Raw genomic sequence first — 17,537 nt, 5'->3', positions numbered from 1 at the left:
TCTGAATCTGTGTACCCAAGTACACACATGTCTCCTTTACCAAAGCAAATGCACATCTCCTTAGTACCCTTCATGTACCTCATGATGCACTTAACTGCCTCCCAATGCCTCTTTCCTGGATTAGCCATATACCGGCTAACAACTCCCATTGCAAATGCAATGTCTGGTCTAGTAGCTATCATAGCATACATAAGACTCCCAACTGCTGATGCATAAGGAACCTTGGCCATCATGGCCCTCTCCTCATCTGATTTGGGACTATCTGTATGACTCAGTTTCACATATGGAGGCAATGGAGTACTCACTGCCTTCCCCCCCTCCATATTGAAACGCTGTAATACTTTTGTAACATACTCTTTTTGTGAAAGCCAAAGGAGTTTCCTACTCCGATCACGCGTGATGCGCATACCAAGAATATGACCTGCAAATCCCAAATCCTTCATATCAAAGGCCTCATGCAACTTGGCCTTTAATGCATCTAGCTCATAAGTATTCTTGCTAGCCAATAGCATATCATCCACATATAGTGCCAGGATTATCAGGCTACTATCCTTAGCCCTTTTAGTGTAGAGGCAGTGATCAATTTCACTCCTTCTAAAACCCTGGGACCGAATGAAAGCATCAAACTTCTGATACCATTCTCTAGGTGCTTGCTTAAGACCATAGAGACTCTTTTTCAGCTTGCAAACTAAATGCTCTTTGCCCTTTTCTTCAAAGCCTTCCGGCTGCACCATGTAGATGTCCTCATGCAAATCCCCATGCAAGAAAGTTGTCTTGACATCCATTTGCATAAGCTCCATATCCTCTACTGCCACTAGTCCAAGCATGCATCTAAGTGTGGTCATCTTCACAACCGGAGAGAATATCTCATCAAAGTCCACACCCTTCTCTTGCTTGAACCCTTTAGCAACCAAACGGGCCTTGTACTTAGGCACATCATCACCTGTGACCTTCATTTTGTAGACCCATTTACATGGCAATGCTTTCTTTCCATGTGGCAAAGAAACCAAGTCCCAAGTCTTATTCTTCATAAGTGAACTCATCTCGGATTGCATAGCATACTCCCACTTGCGTTGATCCTCACGCATCATAGCCTCTCTATAGCAAGAAGGCTCCCCGCAATCAGTAAGCATCACATAGTCTACCCCTGGAACAAACCTATCAGGCGGTCTAGACACTCTAGATGATCTTCTCAAGGGCATTTCAGCTTGCTGTCCCACTTGCATATCAGCCACATTTGGCTCATCATTTCCACCAATAGATGATCCATCATCTACCCTTGATTGTATACCTGTGGGAGTACTTGGTTGTACCATTTCTTGCACATTTGGTGCATGGACAGCTTGCTGCCTATCAACATATGCAGGTGGATTCACATCCTGGAAAGTGATTCTCCTCATTTCCACATCCCTTATGGGTGCCTTATGCATCTTCTTCTCATTGAAGACCACATCATGGCTGCGTATGATCTTCTTTGCTTCTGGATCCCAGAGACGATAGCCCATCTCTCCACTTTCACCATAACCTAGAAAGATGCATTTCCTAGACTTAGGATCTAGCTTCTTTCGAAGCTCTTTTGGCACATGTGCATATGCCTCACACCCAAATATACGCAAATGAGAGTAAGAGGGCTTCTTGCCACTCCATGCCTCTTCAGGAATACCACCATCCAAACTCTTACTAGGTGATCTATTGATCACATGCACTGCAGTCTTCATTGCCTCAGCCCAAAAACCACCAGAAAGACTTGCATTGGAAAGCATGCATTGCAACCTTTCTTGAATGGTACGATTCATCTTTTCTGCAACTGGATTTTGCTCTGGAGTACGAGGGGATGTGAGCTCCCTCTTAATCCCACGTGTATCACAGAAATGCTGAAAGTCATGAGAGAGATACTCTCCACCATTGTCAGTCCGTAGGCATTTAAGCGTTCTACCTGACTGATTCTCAATCAAGGCCAGCCATTTCTGAAATACCTGGAACACATCACTCTTCCGAGCTATAGCATAAGCCCACACTTTCCTAGTTGCATCATCAATGAATGTCACATAATATTCAGCCCCGCCTAATGACCGTGTAGGCATGGGACCACATACGTTTGAATGCACCAAATCAAGCATTTCAAACTCTTTCTTTCCCCTTCTTTTATGGGCTGATTTAGTCTGCTTCCCATAGAGACAGTGCTCACAAAATTCAAAATCAGAGAAACTCAAATGCGGTACATAACCCAAACGGCATAAGAGTTTCATTCCATTCTGGCTCATGTGCCCCAACCTGCAATGCCACAAAGAAGTGCTTGGCTGCTCGGTTATTGCAACAACATGATCAAATACCCCTGATACATGTAAGGGATACAAAGTCCCACACTTGGCACCCCTGGCCAAAAGCATAGAGCCCTTCTGAATTTTCCAACTCTGAAAGCCAAAAGTGGTGTGAAAACCAGCATCATCTAGCTGACCCACTGAAATAAGACTCTTGGTCAGCTTAGGCACATGTCTCACATGTTTCAAAACAAATGCAGACCCATTTGCAAAAGAAAACTTTACGTCACCTGCTCCCACTATGTCACATGCATAGTCATTTCCAAGATGCACACAACCTGTCTTTCCACTATCATAAGTGGAGAACCATTCCCTATGGGGAGTAACATGGAATGAAGCACCAGAATCCAAAATCCAATCCTGGGAATATGCATCATCTGAAGTGGTAAGCAACTCTGCAGATAAACTAGACATGAAGAGAACATCATTGTCACTATCACGTGTGACTGCATTGATCTCCTCGATCTTCACTTTTCCTTTGTCCTCCCTTGGACTCTCTTCCTTTTGATTTGCACCCCAATTTGCATTCTTTTTCTTATCCTTTTGCTCTCTTTTCAGCTTGTAGCAATCCTTTTTCATATGGCCCTTCTTGCCACAATGGTAACACTCAATGTTCCGTGCCCTGGATTTGCTACGAGACTTCCCTCTTTCTTGGGACTTCCCCCTGAACTGTGATCTGCCCCTTTGCACATTTAAGGCTGCATCCTGCTTGTTGCCATCCATAGACTTCCGTCTAATCTCCTCGGCCAACAAGCTACCCACAACATCATCAAATTTCAGTACTCCACCAGGTGCAGAGTTACTGACAGCTGTACGGAAGGTATCCCATGAGGATGGCAATGAACATAAGAGAAATATTGCCTTAGTCTCCGCATCAAAATTCATTTTCTGAGCCTGAAGCTGGCTGAAAATAATATTGAATTCATTCAAGTGAGAAGCAATGGAGACCCCTTACTTCATCTGCAACTCAAACAACCTCTTCATGAGGTAAACTTTATTAGAGGCAGTTTCCTTCTCATAAGTGGCACACAGTTTCTTCCACAAATCTTCCGTAGTCTGCTCATTTACTACTGTGAAATAAACTGACTCTGCAAGATGAAGTCTAATAGTAGACTTTGCTAATGCATCCAACTCATTCCAATCATCCTCAGACATATTTGCAGGCTTAGCTTCAATCCCTGCCAAGGGTTTAATCTGCTTCTTTTGAATAAGCACATCCCTTATTTGTTCTTTCCACAAAGAAAAGTTTGTCCCATCAAACTTTTTAATGCTGAAAAACTCCTTTTCAGGCATGGAAGAGGATGCCATGATGCAAATGAAACAAAATCCCAAATGCTAGTCCCTGCAACAGAGAATCACACCAAATACCAGGTGCACCAAATGTGTATGCCACAATAGACTGAAATATCACCAAAATTCAAAGCTCAAAGCATCAAAAGATGCATCTGACTCATGTGCATATACTATGCATCCATATGAGCAAATCTGGCCCAAAAGAGAATGCCAATAAGTGCCAAATGACTCAAGCATAAACACTGTCCACTGGCATATGCATCAATAATGTCTCATCCAAGAGAGCATAGCACTATCAGTGCATCACCTGCAATGTGTCAAAGCTGTCCCTCAGCTTAAAATAGCATCCATGTGCAAAGCATTCATAAAAAATAGCATCCCACAAGGCAATTTGGGCCTATCAGCGCATCCAACAAGGACCGCAATGCATCCAAATGGCCTATAAATCATCCACTGCAACCCAATGCACACCACGAATGAGCGCACACTGCTCAAACTGCAACCAGAGTGATCTGCATAAGGTATGCTCAAGAAATCATAGTCCCACGGTAATGAGCGCTATTGAAAATAGAACCTGAGATGCCTCAAAACATGGGCGCCATTGCATAATCGGAATCAGCAAGAAAATCTGCAAATATCTCTCTTCTGCCAGAACTCCAAAATCCCAACCGATGAGTGAGAAATGGGAGTCAATACTTATCCACTGCCATGTGGCATAAATCTAAGGTTTCAAAACCTTAGTATGAAAAATGCATAACAGAGAGACGAAATCGAATACACTGAGATTTATAACTCTGAAAATCCTCCACCGAATCGCGCAAGAACTGACAGGTAGGGGTTTTTGGGCGTCCGGAACGCAATGGGACAAACGGTTTTGGAAACCGTGGTCTCAATCACTGGGTCCAACACACGGACTGAAAAACGTTTTTGGAAACAGAGCTATCTGTAAACTCCACCGGAGTGCAAATGATGAGCAACATAGAAGTTTTAGGACCTCCTGAGTCCACCGGAACTGACAGATCTGCAAATGGTTGCTCCAAACTTGAGTTCCAACACCCGGGCAAAAAACGCAGGAACTGACACAGTGAGTCAGAAATCCACTGAAATGATCTCAGATTCAAGAATGAAGGTGTTTCCAAGCTCCTGAAGTAATGTGGACACCAAAAGCAAGCAATAGTTGCCTCCACAAGTCAATACGGAGTCTCTGTCATCGAACGGAACAGGGAAAAGCTCAAAAAACGACTTTTTCTTTGAAAGCTCTTAAGAGGCTCTCAAAACCACTTCGTAAAGCCAAAGTGACTTTTCCAAAGGTTCCTCCAAGGTCTCTGCACACTCGGATGCAAGTAAAGTCACCCACAAAGCTTCCCACAGAGCTTCTTCTTCCTCCCACAGAGCTGCTGAGCTTCCAAGCATTCACGCACGCTCAGCTAGATCACCCGGGCTCTGATACCAGTTGAGAGTGCTCTCAACGGAAGCAAGAATGGAAGAGGGAGAGAGAGCGAGAGAGAGAGACAGAGAGCCACACAAGTTTTGGTGGGTGCAGAACCACCCTAATCTTCTTTTTCATTCATTTATATATGTGTTTGAGTATTGTACATAACTGGGGTTAAGGCACAGTGACCTTTAACCCCCACAATTACATATCGAATTACATGTCCAAAGTTTGCTAACAGATTACATGTCCACATTTACAACCTAACATTGTCTAATCCTCATCACTATCCATGGGCTCATAGTCTTCATCCTCATCCTCATCTTCATATCATCAAATAGCTGCATGGGCTGAGAAGAAGACTCGCTTGGATACTTGCCTATCTGCGAGAGAAGAGGTGGACCCCCTGCAAGTAAACAAGAGATAATACAACATACATCATACACCATATACATGCACCATACATATGCACTAAAGCTCTCTATATGTTTTTTTACTCTCTACTCTACCTTACCATGTAGGTAATTGCATCAAAACTTTCATTGTAACTATAATCAGCTTGCATCAAATCAAAAATAGTGGAGAAGATGTACACAAGTATGGGATCATTCACCTACAATGTACCACAAAATAGTGTTCTAGAGAGCGACTAAATGACTACAAACTTTGTAAAAATATTAAAAGAATATTTGTTTACCAGTTGATGGATATCCACTATGTGTAATTGGGTGCCTTCAGATGCAAGCTTTTCGAGAAAGGCACTTGTTCCTATCTCTCTTGCTCTTGCAATCTCCTCATATGTAGGGAAGCCACCGATAGCTTCTTTATGCATATATGCAACACAAAGAATATGACATAAGTGCACATACAATGTTAAGACTGCACACTTCCATGATGCAAGAAGTAGTACACTTACAAAATATGCCTTGAAGCACGATCTACCTCCACTTCCTAGCCTGTGAGTGCCTTGAGAGTCCATCTACACTCGCTGTGCCTCGCGCTACTAGGACCACTTCGCCACTCCTTTCCCTCCTCCCACATCGCCTGCGTACACTAAGAAGGTTTCTTCTAATTATTTTTTATTGCTTTCACAAGATTTGCACGCTTTGAACGCAAGATCTTACCCATGTGAGAGAACATAAGCTCTTCTCTCACAACCATGCCTTTTGGATTTGGAAACCTACGCCATACAAACCAAAAACCAACATGTATAAAGTGTACAAGAGAGATGAGGAGCAGGGAGAGAAAGATGAGACACCAGAAATGGAACCCCTGAAGTGTGTAGAATAGAGACATCAGATGAGTATATATAGTGGGGACCTCTAGGGTTAGGTTGCTATATATAGCACAGTCTATATATAGCTCCAACACATATGTGTTTGTGTGTGCATGCATGTGTGTGTGTGTGCATAGAGGGGGGAGAGGACACTTACATTGTTTCTTGGAGCTTGGGGATGGTGCTTGATGATGAGGGTGTGGAGGGGGGGGAGAGAGAGAGAGAGAGAGAGAGAGAGAGAGAAGAAGAAAGAGAGAGAGAGAGAGAGAGAGAGAGAGAGAGAGAGTGTGTCTACGGAGGAGGATGAATCTCTTTCTTCGTAGGCTGATGCTTCGCCAGAACGTACAAGAAGAGGGACAAAAGACGGCCGCTCGCCTCTGTCCCTCTTCTTATATAAAAAAATTAATATTTATTTTATTACGAATATTATCGCGTAAAATATCTCATAAATTACCGTGGATATTACCACGCATATACCCGCTCTATGCGCGTGCTCGAATTTTACTCTTGATATATCTACTTTTGGTAGGGCATGGATGATTCTTGCTTACCAAGTGTATGTAGGACATAGAATTGTAATATTCTATATACACCAGGAGATTCTTTGAAGATTTTCATAAAGAAATCAAATATTAATTATAGATTAAATATTGGATGATCTTTTTTTTGTAAAATCAATATGCAAATGTTATTTTTTTCACATTTATTTCAAAAATTATTTTGACCCTTGTTTATGCGTGCAAAACGAATGGGACAATGAGGGATCACCGGTGGGCCCATAACGCAACCGATGGTTGGTTGATCGCTTGTCTTGCCCCTATACGAGAAAGAGGCATCGCACGTCTTCGATGTGTGTCTGGTACACATTGATTAGCACATGTTGAAAATTGTGGCTTATGGGAGGATCCACGGAAGCGTGCATGAGAAGAGACGATGGACCCATGGACGCTGGCAAAGATGGACATTGCTCCTCATTAGAGCATCATTGGTAGCGGAGCATAGAGGAGAAGTGAGGAGCGGCTACGACAAGAGGCCATCATAGGGGTTTCAACCCTCCTTCCCTCCCCCTCCCCCTCCCCCCCCCCGAAGTTGGCACATCAAGAGGGGTGCATGATGGAGGTGCATCCGTCAATGTTCCACCCCATGTGAGAGTTGAGGACACCATTTTATATGAAATGGTAGAGGATTTAATCCTCAATGAAGCGAATAATGATTGTGAAGATGATTGCACATGCGAGAAGGCTAGCTATTCTTAAGAGGAGTCTTTGCTTGAAGCAGTCCGCAAACTAGTGTATGAGGGAAGCACTTACTCTATTTTATAAGCCTCCCTCAAGATGTTTGATCTTCAGGCAATGTTTGGATGGAGTAGTGCAAGTGTCGATGCACTTATTAGGTAAGTATGCATATATGTTTTATTATCATTAACACTATGTATTATACTTAGTTCTTAATATCACCTTTTTATGATTTTTTTGGTGTTTTAGATTGCTAGGGGAAAGTTGTTACCGGTGGGTAATCAACTACCCGATAGCCACCATTAGAGTGCTCGAGGTATTGTGACAAAGCTTGGACATGGATTATGCATGTATACATGCCTGTGTCAATGATTGTGTGCTCTTTCATGGTGAGTATGCCTACACAGAGGCATGTCCCAGATGTGGCTAGAAGAGGTATAAAGATGGCATGCAAACCACCACAGTGCCTCGCAATGTCTTGAGACATTTTCCAATTATCCCTTTTTTCCAGTATATTAGAAGCAAAGGGAGCAATATGTTACTTGCATGGCATGCATCAAACCGTAGTACAGATGGAGTCATGAGAGTGCCAATGGATACACCGACATGGGGTCACATTGAGGACACATGGCCGAAATTTAAGATGGAGCCTTGACACTTGAGGCTTGGTTTGGCTACTGATGGAGTGAACCCCTTCGATGAACACTCCACTACTTGGAGTACTTGGTCCATTGTGCTTGTGAACTACAACATTCCACCATGGGAGACAACAAAAAAGGTAACATCTTTCTCTCTCTTCTCATCCCAGGCAAAGCATAAGGTTAAAAACATGGATGTTTATTAGAGGCTCTTATCAAGGAGCTCCAAGAGTTGTGGAAAGGCATCGAGGTGATAGATGTTTCTAGGCCCCCTCGAGATCAATGTGCTTTGGTGAAGGCCATCCTCTTATGGACGATGCATGACTTTCTAGGCTTTGGAGAGATCTCTGATATGCTCATATCCTATCTTTAAGTGTCATGTTTATATCAACATGTATTGAAAAGTGTGCTCATCCTTCTTGTTTGTATATGTGCTTTAGTTTAACATAGTGCATATCCAATTTGTGGTCCATCGTTAGTCACAGAGAGGCCCGCGCTCCTAAACATATATATCCCAACAACCAACGTTTCTTGCCTACATTGCATCATGAGTATGTACCTTCCACCAATGGGATGGAGCCATTTCAATGGAGCATGCAACGATGGAAAGAGCATCATGCGCAATCCCCTCTTCCTAATGGACCACCGAGAGGTATGTCACGATAGTCAATCTCGTTGAGCCTCCTCTATTGGTCAAAATTGAAGATCCAGCATCTTTTGGATCCCATGTATGTGTTCAAAAATGTGGGACAAGCCATATGGCATCATGTAACATGTAAGAGGGATTCACTTTGTGCTAGGAAAGACATGCAAGCCTTTCGTCGTTTCCCTCCCTCAGCTGCACTTCACGTGGGACCTCGTGAGAAGATTATCCTTCCCAAGGCACCTTGGATTATGTCCAAAGATTAGCAAGAGCAAATGAGGCAAGTCATTACCTCCATTCGCACCCGCATAGGTTACATGTGGTCCCTCAAGGGTACATTCACAAAAAGCAAGAAGGGAGACTCTGGTCAACTCTATGGACTCAAGAGTCATGCATGTTATAAGATGCTTTAGGTTAAACACTAATCCTTATTTCTTTATTTACACGTGCTCATGTCTTTAATTCAATAATCACATGTATGCTCTTGTTTTATAGTTTATCATTCCAATAGGCATAGGTGGATATGGAGATGCAAAGGTGAGAAGAGCAATCTTCACGGTTGGAGAGGTGGTGAGGTAAAAATGAACAATAACTCCTATTCCATTAGATTCTCTCTCTCTCCAATCACGTGGTTGAATACTTGTATTACTTGTAGGCTTGTGAGCTCCAAAGAGATAGAAATCTCATCCACCCCTGCAACTCGTCTTCTTGCAGTGGAGGCCATTTGTGCTCTTGAGGATGCTTTTCCACGATCCATTCTTGTTAGTCAAGTGCACCTAATACTCCATTTAGTCAAGTGGAGGCCATTTGTGCTCTTGAGGATGCTTTTCCAAGATCCATTCTTGTTAGTCAAGTGCACCTACTACTCCATTTAGTTCATGAGATTGCCATTTGTGGAGCGGTGCACTCTAGGTGGATGTTCTTGTTGGAGAGATTCCTTAAGACACTAAAATATTTTGTCAGATTACGAGCTCAACTATAGGCAAGCATAGCAGAAGGGTGGATAGTGCAAGAGGCTGCTTTTGTCTATGTCTCTCAATATCTCTCCACCGTTGATCCATCATTGCCTCATTTATGGACCGAAGAGGAGGACCCGAAGACGCACTCCAGTATCCCTAGTGAAAGGGACCTTGCTCATCATGGATAGATATTTTTAGTCTATGGTCAATAATTCCTCTCTACTCAATGCTCCCGTAATGACAAAATGCAACAAAAGATCGAGAGAGAGATGCATGGAAGAGGGCACATGGGGGAAGGAGAGCACCTCCTTTTTCTAAAGAACTTGTGAAATTACCTGCTCTCATTAATGTGGAATGGATACATGCTACGATGACCAAAGCTAAGACACAAGGAGTGCAAATCAGCCTTAGGGAATGGGAGTATATAAGAGGGTGTATACCAAAGGTAATGAAAAGGTAGTCCATATGTGGATTTACTTGTGTATGTCTTTGTGTATTTTTGTTTGAGTATATGCATTTAAAATCTATTGATTTTGCAAGGCCTTACTTTCAACTCTATGTGATCTCAAGGGTGTCATTTTCATACCCAAAAGGTGGATGAGAGTAGAACCACAAGCGATAGTGGAATCATGAGCAACTTTGAGACTACAACCGAAGAGGTGAGGTATTGTGGAACCATAGAAAGAATAATCAAGGTGGATTTTAGAACATTTCACTCGTTTCTCTTCAAGTGTCGATGGTTTGCGGGTGCAGTGATGAAACATGAGAATTATCTATATATGGTGGATTCCACCCATTTTCATTATGGAAATACCGATATCTTGGTACACCCTACTAGTTGCAAGCAGGTAAAGATATGCAAGAAGTTATAATTAAATTTATAGAAATCAAGTGATCATTGCCTAACCTACTTCTTTTGAATTTTTTTATTGATAGGTCTTCTATGTGCCATCCCTACATCAAAGAAGACTATGGTATGTCATTCTAGTCACACCACGGAGTAGATCTGTCTTTGCAGAGACAAATGCAGAGTATGTTATTGACCCTAGTATAGCACGCACGCCTGTGTTTACCACGAAAATAGACGCATAAGTACACAAGTCACTGGGACTGGGCATCAGGCGCGTATCCAGCAATATGGCCGATAATAAGCACGGTACTGGTCCAAGAGAAATAAGCATGGTAATAAGCACGGGTATAACGCGCTTCTATTACCATGCATATACCCGCGTCTATTACCGCGCATATACCCGCTCGTATTACCACTAGATGGATTTTTCAACAAAAAAAAAGAATGCCCATTTGGATTAGGTTCTAAAAAGACCCATCCGGCGGATGGGCATCCCTTTAAAAAAAAATAAAAATAAAATTTAGGTATGATTAAAACCAAGCATCTCATAGACAACAATTTCAAAAATTGTTTTTTCATTATTCATGAAGAGTTTTACATGAAGAGTTTTACAAAAGAAGCCCAAAACAAAGACGGGCTTTTATACATAGGAGAAGTTACAAAATAAAATTAAGACTAATCATTGTCTTCCTCATCATCATTGCTAGCGGGACGCCATTCACCACCTTCACCTCTTTGGCTCTTAAAAAACACATAAAATATTAGTAATTATTTGATCATTAAATTAAAAATTAATAAACTTCTAATCAAATCTATTACTTACCTGCTAAAGAGTCCCAATTTCCCTGTCAAACTCATCTTGAGTTATGTTGCGATTTTTGAGGAGCTATAGCCATGTTTCGTACTCTGTGTGGACCTCTCAATACTTCACTATCTCTCAAGTCAGTCATCTCGCCAACCAGTAATGTGTGCCTAAATCAATAAAAAATGTTTAGGATATGATACTTAGAGTTTAGTGTTTAATGGTTTTTATTTAAAATAATCAAAAGACTTACAAATTTGTTTTTTCAAGTAGCCTTCCCTCTAGAGCCATAATGCGTAGGGACCTGGTGTCCCTCTCTTGCTCGTATACTGCTCGACCACCAGTTGTGCTCTCCACCGGCTATGGCGTAATCCTACTCTGCATCATGGGCATTTTTCGGATGGTAATTTCTATCCAATTCTGTCACTTGCTTGCCTGCCACCCGTCGGATACTAGACTTCTTGTTTTTTAGCAAGAGCTTTACATGCTCTTCAAGCCATTGCTATGAAAACTGGTGTTCCGGTGGATTTGGATACCAGATGTGCATGCAAGTTTCTATGTAGTTTAGGAGACTCACATTTTGATCCCGAAATTTTATAAAACAATTCTGATACGTTGAACGTATTAGATTGTTTAAGTGAGTCCGTAATCTCCTACTAGCAGCAGTATCAAGATCCACATCTCCACTTCGGCGGGTATGATAATATAGACCATGCCCATCGGGCGTCGGTCTATCTGTGTCCTCATTCTTTGCAGGAGTTGAAAGTGGTGAAACATGAGGAGAGTCAACATCCCCTCCACCAAAGCAACATCATCCATTGGAGCGGCGTGAGTGTCTATCGCTACCAGAAAATTGACGATAACCCTCTAAAGAGCCTCCACGTGCAGGAGAAGGTTAATGCAAGAGAAGTGGAGAGGGAGCTTGTGAAGGCAATGGAGAGAGTTGATGTGGCGGAAATGGGGAGGGACCCTGTGTGACAGCAACGGAGAGGGTCAGTAAGAGGGAAGTGTAGAAGGCGGTGCCATAGGCGTGGACTAGTGGCGTTTCTCCATATGGAGAGGTATATGGAGGCGTAGAGTACATCCCATAAGTACTAAGCTCTTCGGATGTATATCACCCAACAACGAGACCGTAAGCTGCTCTTACTCTACCCGGGCGTGCAAAGCGGCCTGAATATCAATTGGACTAGCGGCGCCTAAGTAGCTAGTTTCTGACCCTCTGAACTGGGCATCATCTGTGGCCTGAGCCTCCGCATATGATAGTCCATCATTTACAAAATCGCCTATACTATGAAAATGATTCGAAGAAGATAAAGCCATAATCTGAGATAAGAACAAAATAGATATTTTAATAATATGCTCTCTGTCTCTCTCTCTCTCTCTTAATATAATTTTTAACTAGTGTGTCTAATTAGAGCACATTAAACAAAGAGAGAGAGAGAGAGAGAGAGAGAGAGAGGAATCAATTTGGAGTGTTTGTTATGGGCCACCCAAGGGACACATTGAAGAGGGGAAGAAGGAGAGAGAGTTCATTGGAGTGTACATGGGGGTGCACTTCAAATGGGAGGAGAGAGAGATCAATGTGTCATCCAAGGCACATTGATGGGGAGGAGATAGGGAGAGTGCACATTATGAGGGGAGAGAGAGGAAATGTGCACATGGAGGTGCACATTGAGAAGGGAAGAGAGAGATCAATGTGCCATCCAAGGAGAAAGAGAGAGAATGTGCACATTGAGAAGAGAAGAAAGAGAGTGTGTGTATATGTGCACATTAATGTGCACATACACACTCAATGTGCACATCAGAGTGCACATTGAAGGGGGGAGAGAGAGATCAATGTGCCATCCAAGGCACATCAATAGGGTCCTAGCAGAGAGAGAGAGAGAGAGTGCACATTAAGAGGGGAGAGAGAGGGAATGTGTACATGGAGGTGCACATTGAGAAGGGAAGAGAGAGAGAGTGTGTGTATATGCACATTAATATGCATGTGTATGTACACATTAATGCGCATATACACACTCAATATAAATATATATCTTATTTTTATAAATATCAAAAAATTATTTTATTTTCATATTAACGATCTTATTTTATTTTTATGAAACCTAGTGTATATGTGTGTGAATCCTAGGTGTGTGAAATCTTATGTGAGGGAGGAATCCTATGTGAAGTAGGAATCCTATGTGAGGGGGAGAATCCTATGTCTAGAGGAGATCTTACGTGGGTGCCTCTCATCTATAAAAGAGAGGCATACCTTCACTTAAGCTCTCTATATCTCTCATCTAAACTCTCTAAATCTATCTACTAATCTCTCTACTTCTCTCATCCAAGCTATCTAATCTCTCTACTAATCTTCAATCCGTGTAGTTGCCATTATCTATTGGAGCCTAAGTGGAGTCTATTGGTGCTTCTTCTATTGGTGCCTCTTCTATTTGTCCCTCTTCTACTCGGTCTCAAATATGGAGGTAAGTGCTCTCACCCTTTTTAGTATGAGAGAGAGAATGTGCACATGATGAGGGTGCACATTGAGGGATGGAGAGGAAGAGAGAGAGATCAATGTGCCATCCAAGGCACATTGAGTGTGTATGTGCACATATACACACTCAATGTAGTACATTGAGAGGGGGGAGAGAGGGAATGTACACATGGGGATGCACATTGAGGGAGGGAGAGAGGAAATGTGCATATGGGAATGCACATTGAGAGGGGGCAGAGAGAGGGAGTGTGCACATGGGGATGCACATTGAGGGAGGGAGAGAGGAAATGTGCATGTAGGAATGCACATTGAGGAAGGGAGAGGGAGGGGGAGGGAGAGGGAGAGGGAGGGAATACACACTCAATGTGCACATTAAAGTGCACATTGAGAGGAGGGAATGTGCACATGGGGATGCACATTGAGGAAGGGAGAGAGGAAATGTGCATATGGGAATGCACATTGAGGGAAGAGGGAGAGGGAGAGGAAATACACACTCAATGTGCACATTATTTGCATATTGAGGAAGAAAGCACATTGAGGGGAGAGGGAATGTACATTGAGGGGAGAGGGAGAGGGAGAGGGAATACACACTCAATGTGCACATTATTTGCATATTGAGGAAGAAAGCACATTGGAATGCTTGATATATTCCAATGTATAATATGCACATTACAATGCATTAAGCACTCCAATGTGCACTCTAAAATGCACATTGAGAAATGGAGAGAGAAATAGCACATTGGAATGCAATAAACATTTCAATGTGCACATTTAATATGCACATTGAAATACTTATTGCATTCCAAGTTTCAATGTGCACATTGGAATGCTTGCACTCTAATGTGCACATTGAAAGAAAGAGAAAAAAAAACACATTAGAATGCAATAAGCATTCCAATGTGCACATCTAATGTACACATTGAAATGCTTATTGCATTCCAATGTGCAATGTGCATCTTTGAGTGCACATTGGAATGCTTGAAGCACTCCAATGTACACTCTAATGTGCACATTGAAAGAGGGAGAAAAAAAAGCACATTGGAATGCAATAAGAATTCCAATGTGCACATCTTATGTGCACATTGAAATGCTTATTGCATTCCAATGTGCAATGTGCATCTTGGAGTGCACATTGGAAGACTTGAAGCACTCCAATGTGCACTCTAAAATGCAAATTGATGTGTGTGTATGTATGTTTGCAATGCATGTGTGTGTATATGCAAGATGCACATTAATGCATGCATGTGTGAGCATGCAAAATGCACATTAGGTGTGTGCATGTGTGTGTGTATATGTGCATATGTATGCATGTGTGTGTGTATGTGTGTGCATGTGTGTGTGTATATGTGCGTGTGTATGTGTGTGTGTATGTGTGTATGTGTGTGCATAGAGGGAGAGAAAGAAGCACTTACATTGCTTCTTGAAGAGGGGGAGATGGTGTTCGATGTTGAGGGTGTGGAGGGGAAGAGAGAGAAAGAGAGAGAGGGGGGTGGGGAGTGTGGCTAAGGTGAAGGAAGCTCCTTCTCGTTTGTGGCTGTTGCTACACCAAATCTTGCAAAAAGAGGGGCAAAAAGCAGTCGCCTGCCTCTACCCCTCTTATTATATAAAAAATTTTAAATTTGATGTTACTACGGATATTACCATGCCAGTTACCGTGCTTATTCCCTCTCTGTAAAGTATCCATGACGTGTTTGGATTTTGCTCTTGGCATATCTTTTTTTGTCATGTGTGTACATGACATGCTAGAAAGTACCTAAGACATAGGATTGTAATATTCTATGCACATTTTGTAAGCATAGACTTAGGATAAGGAGAATCAAATAATTTTTATAAATTCAATATTGAAGTGATCATTTAGTTTTGTAAAATTATCTTGGTAGTGTTATTTTTTGTCACAAGTATTTCAAAAATTATCATAAATCCTTGTTCATGCGTGTAGAACGAATGGGACGATGAGGGACCGCAGGCGGGTCCATAATACACTCGATGGTTGGCCGATCGCTTGCCATGCCCATGCACAAGGTGTAAAAGGGACATTGCACATCTTCGACGTGTATGCTTGGCACACGTTGAAGATTGGGGCTTATGGGAGGATCCACGAAAGCATACATGAGAAAATACAATGGATCCATGAATGTTGCAAAGATCAACATTGCTCCACATTGGAGCATCATTGATGGTGGAGCACAAAGGAAAAGGGAGGAGTGTATACGACAAGAGGCCATCATAGGAGTTTCAACCCCCCCGAGGTCGGCACATCAAGAGGGGTTTCTGAGATGAAGGTGCATGTGCATCCGACGATGTTCTACCCCATGTGAAGAAACCCCATGTGAGGATTGAGGACACCATTTTACATGAAATGGTGGAGGATTTACTCCTCAATGAAGCCAATAATGATTGTGAGGATGATTGCACATGCGAGGAGGTCAGGCAATTTTCAGAAGAGTCCTTGCTTGAAGCAGCCCGAAAACCGGTGTATGAGAAAAGTACTTACTATATTTTGCGAGCCTCCCTTGAGATCTTGAATCTTCAGGTGATGTTTGGATGGAGTAGTGCAAGTATCGATGTGCTTCTTAGGTAAGTATCTTTATATATGGCAATATCGTTAACATCGTGTCTTATACTTATTTCTTAATATCATTTCTTTTCATGATTTTTTGGTATGTTTTAGATTGCTAGGGAATTTGTTATGGGTAGGTAATCAATTTTCCAATAGCCGTCGAAGTGCTCGAGGTATTGTGACTAGCTTGGGGATGGACTATGTGCGCATACATGCATGTGTCAATGATTGTATGCTATTTCGTGGTGAGTATGCTTATGCAGATACATGTCCCAAATGTGGAGAGAAGAGGTAGAAGGATGTCATACAAACCACCATAGTGCTTCGTAAGGTGTTGAGACATTTTTCACTTATCCCTCGTGTCAACATATGTTTAGAAGCAAAGGGAGTAGCACACTAGTCACTTGGCATGCATCAAATTGTAGTACGGATGGAGTGATGAGAGTGCCAGCAAATACACCGGCATGGGGTCACATTGAAGATACATGGCCAGAGTTTAGGGTGGAGCCTCGACACTTGAGGCTTGGTTTGGCTACTGATGGAGTGAACCCCTTTGGCGAACGTTCCACTACTTGGAGTACTTGGCCGGTTGTAATTGTGAACTACAGCATTCCACCATCAGAGACAACAAAAAAGGCAACATCTTTCTCTCTCTTCTCATCCTAGGAAAGCATAAGGTTAAAAACATGGATGTTTACCTAGATCCTCTTATCGACCGAGGAGCTACAGGTGTTGTGGAGAGGCATCGAGGTGATGGATGTTTCTAGGCCCCCTTGAGATCGACATGTTTTGGTGAAGGGCATCCTCTTGTGGATGATGCATGACTTTACAGGCTTTGGAGAGATCTCTAGTATGCTCATATCTTATCTTCGAGTACTATGTATATATCAAAGTGTATTAAAAAATGTGCACATCCTTCTTGCTTGTATGCATGTGCTAGGTTTATCCACATCTGGGCATAGAGCATGTCCAATTTGTGGTCCATCATTGGTGACAGAGAGGCTCGTGCTCCTAAACAAAGTGATATATCCCAACAACCATAGATTATTGCC

The 17,537-nt window shown here is 42.4% G+C and overlaps 3 pseudogenes; all 3 read left to right on the top strand.

Annotated features, from left to right (window-relative positions):
* The first annotated feature begins 10,167 nt into the window (after nucleotides 1-10,167).
* Nucleotides 10,168-10,889, top strand: LOC147880859 (uncharacterized; annotated as a pseudogene).
* A 5,395-nt stretch (nucleotides 10,890-16,284) lies between these two features.
* LOC147880858 (uncharacterized) lies at nucleotides 16,285-17,151 on the top strand (annotated as a pseudogene).
* A 20-nt stretch (nucleotides 17,152-17,171) lies between these two features.
* LOC147880857 (uncharacterized) overlaps nucleotides 17,172-17,537 on the top strand; it is a 48,546-nt pseudogene continuing 48,180 nt past the window's right edge.

The sequence above is a fragment of the Dipteris shenzhenensis genome, chromosome 32 (assembly GCF_047967505.1).
Source record: "Dipteris shenzhenensis isolate YYH24624 ecotype China chromosome 32, Dip_SZ_1.0, whole genome shotgun sequence".
Lineage (NCBI taxonomy): Eukaryota > Viridiplantae > Streptophyta > Polypodiopsida > Gleicheniales > Dipteridaceae > Dipteris > Dipteris shenzhenensis.
Note: the sequence above shows the minus strand (reverse complement) of the source record. Positions and strands in the feature narration are given on the sequence as shown.